Source organism: Phyllostomus discolor, chromosome 1 (genome assembly GCF_004126475.2).
Source record: "Phyllostomus discolor isolate MPI-MPIP mPhyDis1 chromosome 1, mPhyDis1.pri.v3, whole genome shotgun sequence".
Lineage (NCBI taxonomy): Eukaryota > Metazoa > Chordata > Mammalia > Chiroptera > Phyllostomidae > Phyllostomus > Phyllostomus discolor.
Genome location: NC_040903.2, coordinates 101,027,808 through 101,041,786, shown reverse-complemented (window position 1 = coordinate 101,041,786; position 13,979 = coordinate 101,027,808). Strand labels below are relative to the sequence as shown.

At 43.5% G+C, this 13,979-nt stretch overlaps 1 pseudogene; it reads left to right on the top strand.

Moving 5' to 3' along the window:
- Positions 1–8,593: 8,593 nt before the first annotated feature.
- On the top strand, positions 8,594–8,692 carry LOC114493605 (annotated as a pseudogene).
- The last annotated feature ends 5,287 nt before the right edge of the window (positions 8,693–13,979 follow it).

The window sequence follows — 13,979 nt, the reverse complement described above, 5'->3', positions numbered from 1 at the left end:
GTGGTACTGAACCTGAAGTCTGAAGCATCTGTCAAACACTCTCTTCTCTAGACATTTAGCCTGAGCCCATAACTTCAACGTCCACCTCTCTGTGATTGTGTCTTGGTTTGTTCAGGTTGCTGTAACAGAATACCATGGACCAGGTGGCAGATGTTATTTTATTCAAATAATATTTGAATACAGATTTTATTCCTTAGATTCTTTTTGAAAAATAGTACATTTTTATTGATCTGAAAGATAAACTTAATTCAATGTTCTGTATTATAAAGTTTATGAGACTATATTGACTGAATGCAAGAAAAGAGGATCAAATAGGAATAAAAGTTAATAGTTTCTAAGAACAATTTCCACAGTAGTGGAAAGTTTCAGAAAACAGTGATTTATAAATTTGATGACCAGTAAGAAAACATCCTACGAGGAAATTATTGAAGTTCATGCTCTAAGGAAAATGTATCATTGATTTGATCAATGGGATTATAAAGTTGTCAAACCAAACATATATTAAAGCAGTTCATCTGGATCTATAAACTCTTTTTCTGCCTCATAAATGAGACCTGAATTTGAACCTGGACTTCTTATTTAAGAACTTCTCATATATATTGTGTAAGCTGTATAATTTTTAATACAGGATTTGAAAAAGATTGGTGTTTATACTCTGCCCCAGAATTTAATATTGTTTTTAATCTAATTTTCTTACCATTTTCTGTAACTCAGTCACTCAGAGCAAACTCTGTACTGAGAGAAATAGGTTCAGAATCTTTCCCATAACCTCCTCCTTTGTTTTGTTCTAACCTGTTTTCCTCTTTAGGCTACTGCGGATATTCATTATAACTGATTCATTTAACAGTAAAATATCCCCGATAGAGAGATGAGGAAGCAGGTAAAAGAGGATATGGAGCTATTTGTCCTTGACTTGTAACCCTGAGAATTAGAGTGAATTTCTTTTTTTTTGAAGATTTTATTTATTTTATTTTTAAAGAGAGGGGAATGGAAGGAGAAAAAGAGGGTGAGAAACATCAATGTGTGGTTACTTCTTCTGCACCTCCTACTATGGACCTGGCCCACAAACCAGGTATGTGCTCTGACTGGGAATTGAACCTGTGACCCTTTGCTTTGTAGGCCCATGCTCAATCCACTGAGCTATACCAGCCAGGGCTAGAGTGAATTTCTTTAATTCACTTCTTCTTTCCCACTGTTGAGCAGCTTACTTTGTTGTAAGCATTAGCACTCAGCACTGTCCTGTTTTTGTTACTTTTATTTTCTGCAGCTTTCTAAGCCACAAACAAGTTTTACCTTTGATTTTCTACGGAGCTGCCAGAACCCTTTGTCTTATAATTGCTCCCATGTGAATTTTAAGAATTTACTTAATGTGCCTTAACTAGCTACCTGCCAATGCAAACATTTGAGAGTTCACAGATCATTCATAAACCTTGATTATGTCCACTGAGAACTGCCAAATCGACCGCTATTGTGCAATGGTAAAAAAGTTACATGTTGGGAACCAATATGCAGAGAACAGACTGGAATAAGGCCAAAAAATGATAGATTGGTCTTTTCTCAGTTCTCTTTACCACCCATTCCCAGAGTTGTATTCATGATCTTGATATCCCTAGTAACTGCATCACATCCCAACTTCAGCCTCCCATAGCTCCCCCCACCCCCACCCCCATCAACTCTCCCACTTGAATGCACCCACTAAAGCAACTACTTGACTAGAGTCATTCAATCAGCTTACTCATCTACTTCCTGACTACTCCACTCGGTTTCTCCCTCCTCTCCATACTCAGCTTTGATCCAAGTCCCTTCATTGTAATTAATTATCCTTTCTCACTCCTTCCATTAGACTTACCTGATGAAGATCCAGCCCACATTAAAACCTACTGTTTTCAACCCTCTGCTTGCGCCAAGAAGTGGAATATTTCCAGGGGGGAAATCATGTTAAAAACAAGGCAACAGGCCGCATATGCAGTCGTATATGCTATGCCCCATGTCACCACACCCAGACTCACTACCTAACTTAATTACAGTTTCACTCTGTCTTACAGCGGTTCAAGCATGGGCAGGCAGACACTATTCCACTGGTGCTGTAACCAAGTCCAGTTTGACACAGAAGCAGGAGAGATGCACCATGGGAGGCTGGCAGCCATGCTCAGGGGGATCTCAGTGCAGACCCAGACCTCTGATTGGTTAGCCAATGAGGCATAGGTATGTATCCAGTCCATTAATGTGTAACTTTGTACCATAGGAATGAAAAAACAAGCAGTTATTGGAACTAACAATGGCAAATCATGGCCCTCAGGCAATGTGCAAGCAAGTTTCTGCTCAGCTGATAAGACAGTGGCTGGCAGAAGGGGCCTTGCTGGATGCAAATGCTATACCTTTCATGCTTCAACTGGAGGTGAAGTGGGGTTCAGCATCTATTTGCAAAAACAGTGGAGAACTCATAATGGGCCATAAGGATATCACAAAGATGCCACGGAGAAGCATTTTGTGGTCTGCTGACTCTGAGTATGTTACCTACAAGACTGGGGATCTAATCACCCAGGGTACTATTTGCAAATGTCTCTCCACCCATTGTCCCCAAGAGGCAAGAAGAGCCACCCAACACATGTGCGGGGCTTTTATTTCCCAAGGCCACATCTAAGTGGAGGTTTGCCTTCAATCCAGGCCCTCGGAGGCATGCAGTAAAATATTTCCTTGTTTTCCTACGCCTGGTTTTGGGAAAGCATCCTTAGTCTGGTGTGCAGGGTATGCTGCTAAAAGTCCAGTAGCCATGTCCACACATGTGATTGCATAACTATGCCCTCTGAACTAGGCAGGATCCCAATCACATCTACCTGCCACCAGATCAGTGGTACCTGTCCCCACACCACCTGCCCAGTAATTCCCACAGGCCTCCGGGGATGCTCTCATGAGCAGGCAACACAGGTCTCACAAGCTTCCTATACCTCTGCTAAGGTGATAGGTAACCCCCAAGCTTTTATAGTAGATCAATGGTCTTCTGTCAAGCACGTAAGAAGTGACAGCATAGCCACTGGGTGACCTGTTCCTGATGGGCCAGCAGGCACCATTCCCAGCCCGTGCACCTTGGCTAGAGTATCAGCCTCATTATTCTTAGGAGAAGCAAGGGGGGGGGCATGCCCAGTCACATGATATACAGTAATTTGCTTCTGGAGGCCTAGTTCCCATAGGTCTTGCCATAAGGCCTGTCCCCGTAATGGCCTATGCATAACCATCCATTTATTTACATGCCATATAGAGATCCATAATGTTAGCCCCCCGTACACCGTCCAACTGTCTGTGCAAAAGGAGTGGTGCTTCATTTGCATCTGGGAGCCACACAATTCACAGTTCTGCCCACTGGGCATGCAGGGGATTTAAAGGGGCTGTGAGTGGCCCTAATTATCCCCACATTTTCCAACTCTCCTATAGTTGCCAGTAATCTCATGTCCCCGGGGGCAACTGGTACTGCTTTATGTGTGGGGGAGGGCAACTGAATGGGGGAATGCTCAGCATGGCCCTGCAAGGACTCAATCCAGGCCTGTACCAGGTGCCAGAAGCTCACATTTGTGTAGCACTGGTGCCTGGAGACCCACACTGGCCACAGGCTCTGACTTCTGCAACTGCACTGCCTCTTCTTCCAGTGTGTTCAGGCCCCTGAGGCCTGTTAACAGAAGCCAGGCCCACTGGACATTGTAGAAGACCAGTGAACAGCTAATTCCACACATGGCCTTTGGTCCCGATCCGTCACCTGTAGACGGGTCCCTTGGCCCTCCCCCTGTTCAAATCGCCAAAGGATATCTTCTTGAGAGGCTGGCACAGCCATATGGTCTTCCAGGGGCACAGGCCAGGCCTCCCAGAGCACAACCCCTGGTTTCCTCCTCTCTGCCTTCTTCTTCCAGGGCCATAGGAAATGTTGGTTAGCTAGCAAAGTGTCCAGCATGTCTCCTGTGTCCTCCCAGCTGCTGCAACCCCTCAGGCTTCCAGGTCACCGCCCCTGCCTCTGTGGCTCCAGCTGCTGCTGCCTCCCTCTATCAGCACCCTGGGAGCGGAGCTTTCTGGACACCGGCACTACCGCACTACCGTAGCCATAGCGCATAACCTGGGCTGCAGCCCTACAGCCCAGTTGCTCTCGGCAACTTTGTTCCAGGTCTGTGCAGGGCAGGGGAGGGCAAGGGGGAACTGAAGCAGCAATCCCCCTCCTCTTCCTCTAAATCATCCACTACGATTGGGCAGGTCTTCCTCCAGGGCACTGTCCTGAGCCTCTGAGGCTGCCACTCCTACTCAGAGCTCCCCTAGCTGAGCAGTGTCATGAAGTGCAGCCCCTGTTACAGCTTGAAAAGCTGTAAGAAACACCCAGCCCACGGACCCCACAACTGCCTGGGCGACTGTCTTCTCCACAGCCTCTGCTACCACTCACAGGGCCTTCTCTACCATGTTGGGTGTGCCACTAAGATTGGACCAGTTCTAGGGAAATGGGGTGTCCAAGTTGCCAGGGGACTTGCCAACAAATACCATATGCAAGTGGCTGGCCACCCCACCAAGACCTGTGCCAGTGGTCCCAATAGCTCTGACTCCATACCATGCTACACGAATCCTGCCAACTATGTCAATTGTCTTGCAGCCATTCAAGCCTGGGCAGATTCACATGGGATTCAGGCAGACTGAAGAAAATTTGTGGAGCTGTCAGGATGTCCAACATGCCTTTATTCTGGGGTGGGGCGATCCATGTGCTCCACAAGCCAGGAGTCCCATGAGTGGGAGGTCCCAACTCCTTATATACTAAGTGCACACAAAGCCAGCAAGGTGCCAATACTGACCTTCGGTTATCTAACAGAGCTTCATCCTATGCATGTGGGCCCTTACTCAAGGTTATATGAACACTGCCAAGTTATGTTTACCCCTGACATCTGGGTGAGGTAGCCTGACTGGCTGCATTTTCCCTACACGCCCTCTGCCAGGAAAAGAATCTTAAACTAGTCAATCTGGAATTATCTGGTCAGCACTAGTGAGGTAATCTTCCTGATAGAGTCCTGCTACCCCCTAAAAGAAGGTGACTTTGCCACAGCCAATAAGATCTTTAAATGTACTCAGTTGAATTTTGCTACTTTATTTTCATTGTTTACACTATTACAGATGTCCCCATTTTTCCCCCTTTGTCCACCTCTCCCTTGCCCTTGCCACCTCTTCCCTCTGGCCATTACCATACTGTTGTCTGTGTCTATGGATTACGTGTACATGTTTTTTTGCTAATCCCTTTACCTTCTTTCATCCAGTCCCCCCACCCAACAGCTGTCAGTCTTTTTCATGTATCAATGCCTCTGTTTCTATTTTGTCCATCATTTTATTTTGTTCATTACATCCCATATATAAGTGAGGTCATATAGTATTTGTTTCACTGACTGGCTTATTTCATTTAGCATAATAGTTTCCAGGTCCATCCATGTTGTTGCACAGGTAAGAGTTCCTCCTTTTTAAATTCTTTTTAAAGATTTTATTTATTTATTTTTAGAGAGGGAAGGGAAGGAGAAAGAGAGAGAGAGAGAAACATCAATGTGCCATTGCTGGGGGCTGTGGCCTGCAACCCAGGCATGTGCCCTGACTGGGAATCGAACCTGTGATGTGCAGCCCACGCGCAATCCACTGAGCTATGCCAGCCTGGGCTAGAGTTCCTCCTCTTTTTAAAGTATATTTTATTCATCATGCTATTAAGTTGTCCCAATTTTTTTCTCCCCTTTATCCTCCTCCTCCCTGCATCCCCCCAACCCACCAGCATCCCCCCCGCCACTTCCTGTCCATAAATTGTACATATAAGTTCTTTGGCCTCTCCATTCCCTATACTATTCTTAATCTCCCCGTGTTTATTTTGTGCCTACCTATCATGCTTCTTATTGTCTATACCTTTCCTCCCATTCTCCCCTATCCCACTGATAACCCTCCATGTGATCTCCATTTCTGTGATTCTGTTCCTGTTCTAGTTGTTTGCTTAGTTTTAGTTTTTGTTTTTTAGGTTCAGTTGTTGATAGTTGTGAGTTTGTTGTCATTTTACTGTTCATAGTGTTTGATCTTCTTCTATGTCTTAGATAAGTCCCATTAACATTTCATATAATAAGGGCTTGGTAATGATGAACTACTTTAGCTTTACCTTTCTGGGAAGTACTTTATCTGCCTTTCCATGATAGCTTTGCTGGATAGGGTAATCTTGGATGTAGGTCCTTGCCTTTCATGACTTTAAATACTTCTTTCCAGCCCCTTCTTGCCTGCGGAGTTTCTTTTGAAAAATCATCTGATAGTCTTATGGAAACTCCTTTGTAGGTAACTGTCTCCTTTTCTCTTCCTGCTTTTAAGATTCTCTCCTTATCTTGAATCTTGGGTAATGTAATTATGATATGCCTTGGTGGTTGAACTCTCATCTGATAGGTTGGCTATCTCCTTGTCACTTAGTTCTTTTTTGGAGTTTTTAATCTGTTCTTTCATTTGGGTCATATTTCTTTGTCTTGGCACACCTGTTACACTCCTGTTACGCCTGAGGTATTTGCCATGGCAGGGCAACCCTTTGTAGCATTGTGGTGCTGTGGAGGTGGGGTCAGAAAGGGAACAATATTTGCTTGGCTCTCACCACACTTTCTGTCACTTCCCTCACTTTCCACAAGTAGATTGTGCCCTTTCAGGTGCTGATTCGCAGGTGGGTGGGTTTGTGTACATTTTAGGACCCTGTGGGCTTCTCCAATGGACTCCTGTGTGAGACAGGGAGTTTCCTCCGCTGCCACAACCCCCACAGATTTTTTAGAGCCAGGGTTTTTTGTTTTTGTTTTTGTTTGTTCTTTTAGATTTTATTTATTTACTTTTAGAGAGAGGGGAAGGGAGGGAGAAAGAGAGGGAGAGAAACATGAATATGTGGTTGCCTCTCCAGCACTCCCCACTGGGGACCTGGCTTGAAACTCAGGCATGTCCCCTGACTGGGAATTGAACCATCAGCCTTTCAGTTCAGAGGTTGGTGCTCCATCCACTGATCCACACCAAAGCCAGGGGTTTTGAGTCTTTAGTTTCCCACTCTGAAACTGTGGGTTTCGCAGTCTGTCTCATTCCCTCGTTGTTCCTCCCAGCTTATCTGTACACGAATGTGGGATTTCCCGGGTGATCCATTACCTTGCCTTGTCGTGTGCCTTCTCCACCCTGGCAGCCTGTCTCCGCCCCTCCTACCGGCCTGGATGAATGTTTCCTTATTCTCTGGTTGTTGGACTTCCATTTAGTTTGATTTTCTGGCAGTTTGGTTGTTGTTTGTTTTTAAATTGATTGTTATCCTTCTTTTGGCTATGTGAAGAAGTAAAGTATTTCTGCCTATGCCTCCATCTTTCCTAGAATCTCCCAAAAGGTAAGAGTTCCTTCTTTTCTATAGCTGTGTAGTATTCCATTTTGTAAATGTACGATAATTTTTTATCCACTCATTTACTGATAGTCACTTGGGCTGTTTTTAGATCTTGGCTATTGTAAATAATGCTGCTGTGAACATAAGGGTGCATATATTCTTTCTGATTGGTGTTTTGGGATTCTCAGGATATATTCTCAAAAGTGGGATCACTGGGTCAAATGGAAATTCTATTTTCAGTTTTTTGAGAAATTCCATACTGTTGTCCACGGTGGCTGCACCAGTCTGCATTCCTGCCAGCAGTGCACCAGGGTTCCCTTTTTCCACATCCTCACTAGCACACATTGTTTGTGAGTTTATTGATGACAGCCACTCTAGCAGGTGTGAGGGAATATATCTTCGTGGTTTGAATTTGCATCTCTCTGATGATTCATGACACGTTTATCAGTCATCTGTATATTCTCTTTGGAGAGTGTGTTTTAAAAAAACAAATAAGGGATTAAGCAAAAGGAAAAAGGACCCGTGGACATGGACAACAGTGTGGTGATTACTGGGGGGAGAGGGGTGTAAGGGGACTAAATGGTAATGGAAAAAATATAATAAAGATTAAATTTAAAAAAAAACAACCTCAACCATGCAGACAGAATTTGTGAACTCAAATTTCAGCTGGTTGTAGAGTACTCCTTTGGAGGAAATGAAACTGGAAAAGCCAGTGTTCATGCTGTCCGTTACCTACCAGACCCAATAAGCAGAGATAGGGATTGAATATTCATATTCACATGGCCAGCGATCTAGAGGATGGCAGGTTTGCACCCTAACAGACCGTCTTAAATTCCATTTTAAAATGGCCCCTTTTATAAAGAGAAAAAATATATAGGTAAGAGGTTTGGAATTAAGGGGAAAGTTAATTGGATTAAAAAAACCAACTTCAGCATTCTCGCTCTGGGTGGTGGTCATCTCACTGTGGAGCACAATGGCTCAGATACCACCTTGATTGCTTGCAGTCTTCCTGAGGCACAAAGGTAAAACTGCTTGTGGTTTCCTGGAGTCGGGGTGGGTCATACCTTCAGTTCCTGGAACAATAGCTTTTACATGCATTGATTACTAAGCTTATTAGCTATTACTTAAACTGAAATTTTCCAACTTTGGAATGCTCCATCAGAAATTCCCTATGATGCTTCTTTTCCCACTGTCTGAAAGGGGCCATGTCATCCTCTTTCTTGCCTGCTTTGGCAGCACATGTACTAAAATTGGAACGATACAGAGAGGATTAGCATCGCCCCCAGGCAAGGATGACAAATTCATGAAGTGTGTCATGTTGTCCTGGTTCTTCAAACTGTCTGTGTTCCCTTTCCTACCTTACTCTCAGCTGATGGACCTATCTCAACTGACAAAAATGGAAGCAATCCCAAGGACTGTCCTCACTGTCCAACTACCAAATCAGATTCTGCACGTGAGCCCAGACTTCCCGACTCCTCTCCTGTTTCTATGGATGGAGCTCCCTTCTCCTATGTCATCAGGGAAACTCCCCTGCTGGGCACTGGATCCCATCCCTTCCTGATGCTCCTGCCCTTCCAGTGCTTTGAAGAACTTCACTTTTGCAATTACTTCTTCTTCCTCCTGTTGGAGCTGATTTTTAAATTGCAAATAGTTCTCTGCCTAGAAAGCAAATACTTCTCCAGAGGCCTAGGGGTCAGCTCTGTGATATTCTTATATCATTTTTCTAGCCATTGAAGAATAAACATTTTTCTTCTGTGTTAACTAATTGAGGTTCTGTGAATTAAACTGAACAAAATTTAAAAAGAAAGAAAGAAAGAAAGAAAGAAAAGAAAGAAAGAAAGAAAGAAAGAAAAAAAGAAACCCCATTCAAATTAGCAAGAGAAAAGACAGGAGATCACACAAAAATATAAATCAAGGAGCTTAGAAATAGGGGCTTGTGTACCATTTTAATAGGAAAAGGGATGGGGGAGAAGGGCACTCATGGGTAAACAATTAACTTTTAGGGAAAATAAACAGGACCTCAGGGAAATGCATGGGGGATGCGATGGTTTTGTGACAATCTTCCTTAGCTGTGAAACTCCCCAAACTCCTGGTGAGAGGATTTATGACCATGGGTTTTGGAGGAGGCTTTGCTTATAAGTAGATAAGGGAGTTCATTTAAAAAGCCTTATATTTTCAAGTCCCTTCAGCTTAACATAATTTTGGTGTTACAGTGGCATATTCTGGACCCCTTCATAGCACTGTGCTAAATTATTTTTACTGGCAGGCGAACACTGCAACAAACTCTACCTTAATCACAGCTCTCTCACCTACTGCTCCATTCCTCAACTCCTCTTCAAAGGAGCCAGAGGGATCATATTTTAAACGTGAAAATTGGATTGTCAGTTTCCTGTAGTTCACTCAAGCTTCACATTGCACTTAGAATAAAATCCAAATGCCCTGTCCTCTTCTACAAAGTTCCACGTGATGGGGCCTCTGTGTGTCCCCCCGTTCACATTTAATCCCCCAGTCATCAGCAAAGCTGTGTCTCCCACAGAAACAAACCCAGAACCCAATTTCTTTGAGGCTTATGAACAGTGCACATAAACATTTCTTTGGAACAAATGTATAAGAAGAGTCAACAGACCAAAGATTTACTAATCCAATAGAATTGGGAAGGTCATCTGAAATTTGTTTCTTGAGAGTATTAAAAGCTGTCTTAATGACATGATATGGTTAATACAGCTGCCTGAGTCACCTAGCCACTTGATTTCCAATGGTCAGCCACTTGGTACTTACAAGAACCAAGGAACACTCCTGGAGCTGTTATTTAAAGAGCAAAGAGTTCTCTGCCTTGCAGGGCACAAGGAAGTCCTGCTCCACAGCCCTAGGAGTTTTGCTCTGCAAACTCCACACAGCTTCCTTATCCACCACAGATAACTCTTGCCTTAAAGATCTGCAGGGCCTTAAGGGCCAGGAAGCAGGCAAGCTTGCAGCAAATCCTGGGCCTGATGCAGAGCTCTCCGTTACTCTAGCAACTCCAGGAACACTCAAAACTGGCAGAATTCTGAGTTATCAAGTACGGTGTCAAAGGAGTACTGTCACAGTGGACACAGGCAGCCAGGTTCTTGATGATCGGGACAAAGAATTGAACCAAACACAGTTTATAGCAGAGAACATGGGAGCAGGCCAACTCCAAGCAGAGATTGACCTCATGGGCTGGAGGGATTCTGTTCTTACAGGGCAGATGCTTTCTGGCTAGTTTTGGCAGGCTTTTATTACACAAGTATAAGTAGTTGTATTACTTTAAAGCTATTGCGCATGGGGTCTCCCATGATTTTCCTTGACTGGCCACCTGCGAAGGGGTTGCACAATGTTACCGAATGGACCTCCCCTTCTCCGGGGCTCCCCCTGTACTAGGTTCGCCTTGCCCTCTGCTAGGGAATTATAGCTCTCTTTATCAGAGACTCATGGAAAGGAAAGGAATTATTTATTCAAATGTCATACAGACTTAAGAGTAATGACTTAATGTCTTCATTAAAATCCCAAAGTCCCTTAAAACACTCACAAACACACACAGCCCTTCCTTCCCCCTGCTTTGCCTGGTCCGGGGTACTGTATCTCAGGAAAAGAAATAGAGGTCCATGGCTCAGGTAGCTCCTGGTTCTTTCCAGTAATCCGTGTTCAGCTGGTAGGCCTCCCTCAGTTTCCAGAACCATCAGCTGTGTCACCAGGATCTCCAGTTCTTAGTCAAAAACCACAAAGCACCTTCTCATGGCCCACCAGCAAGAGTCCTTTCACCCCTTTCCGTCCCTCAGCAACTCGCCTGCATTCTTCCAAAGTGCTAAGAAAGAGCTCTGTATCACTGCTATATCTTGCTTTCTGGCTTCCTAAGCTGTGTGGTTCTTCTTGTCATGGCTGCTGCACCTGGGTTTAAATCCCAGCACCAATGTTCCTCTGCAGCCCCATTTCCAACTCCTCCCACAATCAGCTACACCTGCTAGCATTCCCACATTTTTCCAGTTTTTTCTGGGCTGCCCTAATAAGTCCAGGCAGGCATGGCCCCTTGGTGTGGAGCCAACATCTCCAAGCTCTTACAGCAGGGTCTGTAACCAGGGGGGTTGCCTTCCAGTTACATCCTGGATGGAATGCACTCCCATCCCCCTGGTTCAAAGCACAGCCACAGCTATCTATGAAATCAGTTAAAGGTTGCAGATATGTTAAATGATCGTTCAAGAGGTTATCTACAAAGCTGTTGCTATGCAAAACACCTCTCAATGGCCCTGCTCCATGTGTCCCATCCCCCAATTCAGACTTGTGGGGGTGAGGACATTCCATATTTTTAATATTTCCTGGACACCCTGAGTTCTGGACCCCATCACAAATCCTTCTTTTGGGGACCCCTGGCTGCAGCTTCTTACACTCCCACAACTGTCATGAATATACCAGCTGCAACCCTCAAAGAAGCATTATTCCTCTTTCTTAGTGGTGGAGGCAATAAAGTACAACTTTCACCTACAATTTTACCACCACCTATATTCTACAATTAAACTTGACTATGTCATATTTTTAAGTCATTCATCCATTTATTGTTACCTTTTAAAAATCTGCAGACATAAGACCAGCCCACACTTATGCTCAGGATTTAATGGTAAAATTTAAATGTGTTATAGGTACAATAAAACATAAAAACTATATACCCACACTCTACTTGGATGTGGATTCCTCAAACGGACTACCAGTACTTTGTCTATTTTCTCAAAAAGACCAGCACGTGTAAGTTGAGGATGCTTGTGAATGTGATGTGCCCATATAAAATCTCCTGGACTGAGAAGGGAGGAGGACAAATGGCAGCATCTTGGGTCTCATGAATGAACCCTAGTCTCTGCTTCAGCCTACCCTTAACCAGGATGCGAAAAGCTTGATGGCATGAATGGGGAATCCTGTCTGATGTTTCCTTCAGAGGGAAGAAAATTGGGGTTATTCTCCAGAATTGGTGGACAATGTCTATATGGGGCTGATTTGGGCTCAGGGAAAGAATATGGCTTGGAGTTCCCCCATTCTGTCACAGGGACACTGCCACATTATCCACATTTTCCTAGCTCTTTAAACTCATGATCTGGAGTTTTATTTTTCTTTGTGCTAGTATGGCACTTTTAACTTATCCCCTCATTAAACAATAATGTTTAATAATTAAACATTAAATAATATCCCCTCATTAAATAATAATGTTCCACTTTGGACATTGTTTCCTAAAAATCCTAGCTCAAATCTGCAAAGGGAATTCCAGCTTTCTGATAAGGTTCCGAGTGCTTCACACATAATCTCAATAAACACTTTACTAGTGAAACCTGTGTTGAGACTGGGTAGAGACTTGGCCATTAAAGGTATTTACATTTGAAAAGGGCACATGGATTCTGAAATGGGAGGAGGGATCTCTTCACAGAAAGATAAACTTCTTAAACTTCTTTTAATTTATAATTTGCCTTTTAATTTGTGTTTGCCCAGTGGCTAGGTCAAGTGGTTGAATCAGTGAGCTAGCCCTCTGCCAAATCCCGTTAGCAAGCTATACATAAACGCGGATTAGTCAACTACATTCAAATCAATTTTCTGAACCAAAAGGAATGTCCTTTTGGATCGCTGCTTTATTTAGGAATGCAGCTTTCTCGTGTGCACATTGTGATTGCGTAAGGGCCCACTCTAAAGAGTTGTGACATTTTGCCTTCTCACAGTAGTTTGTGTTGATCTTTTCCCCTCTACCCCTGTTAACTTTTGGTGAAAATGACCTACCTGTTCCTTTTGATAAATTGAAGCTAACTATTAAAAACAAGCAAATAAACAAACAAGAGAATGTATTCAATAGATGCTCTACCCGAACTGGTAACAAATGAAATGCACAGACACCCCAACAGAGCCAATGGAAGGTGGGAAGGCAGGAGAATGACGTGGGTATCTCCTGATAGCGCTCGCAGTCCTTGCATTGTTGCTACTCTAAGCAGTAGTTTTGACTTGATGTAAACCCACGTTTCTAACTTCTTTCTCTAGCAATAAATATTGATGAGAGGTTACGTATGCAACCTTATGGAATTCACCAAAAGGGGAAAAATTACTGACTGCAAATGTGAAAACAAAATGTGTTTTGTTCTTTAACTAGTCATTAAACAAGCTAACTTTGTTCCTTTCACATAACTCTAACGGAATATCAATGAAAACTTTGGAAAGTACTTATTTTCAATTACAAAAGAACATCATTTAAAATCTTTTTCATGTAACACCTAGTAACATTTGCAAATATTGTCCTTGAACAACTTTCTTTGTTATTAAAAACTAGAGAGTCAAGAAGGCCTTCTTCATCAATGTTCTGTTGTGGGAGGGTTTTTTTTTGCGGGGGTAGGGAGTTGCTTTGTGAACATCCTGATCATGTCAGTTCCATCCTGTAATGCTGATTGCATTGAGGACATGCTTGGGTCTTTGTACAATAGACTGCGTTTGATTCTTTGTTCCTGCTTTGCTGTTGCAAGCTAATCAATACATTACAGATATACTTATTATTCAGCTACAAATGAACTATAACTTTGTGAAGGCAGTTAGTGTGTGAACTATTGCATGGAATGTGGGTTGGGAAGATTCT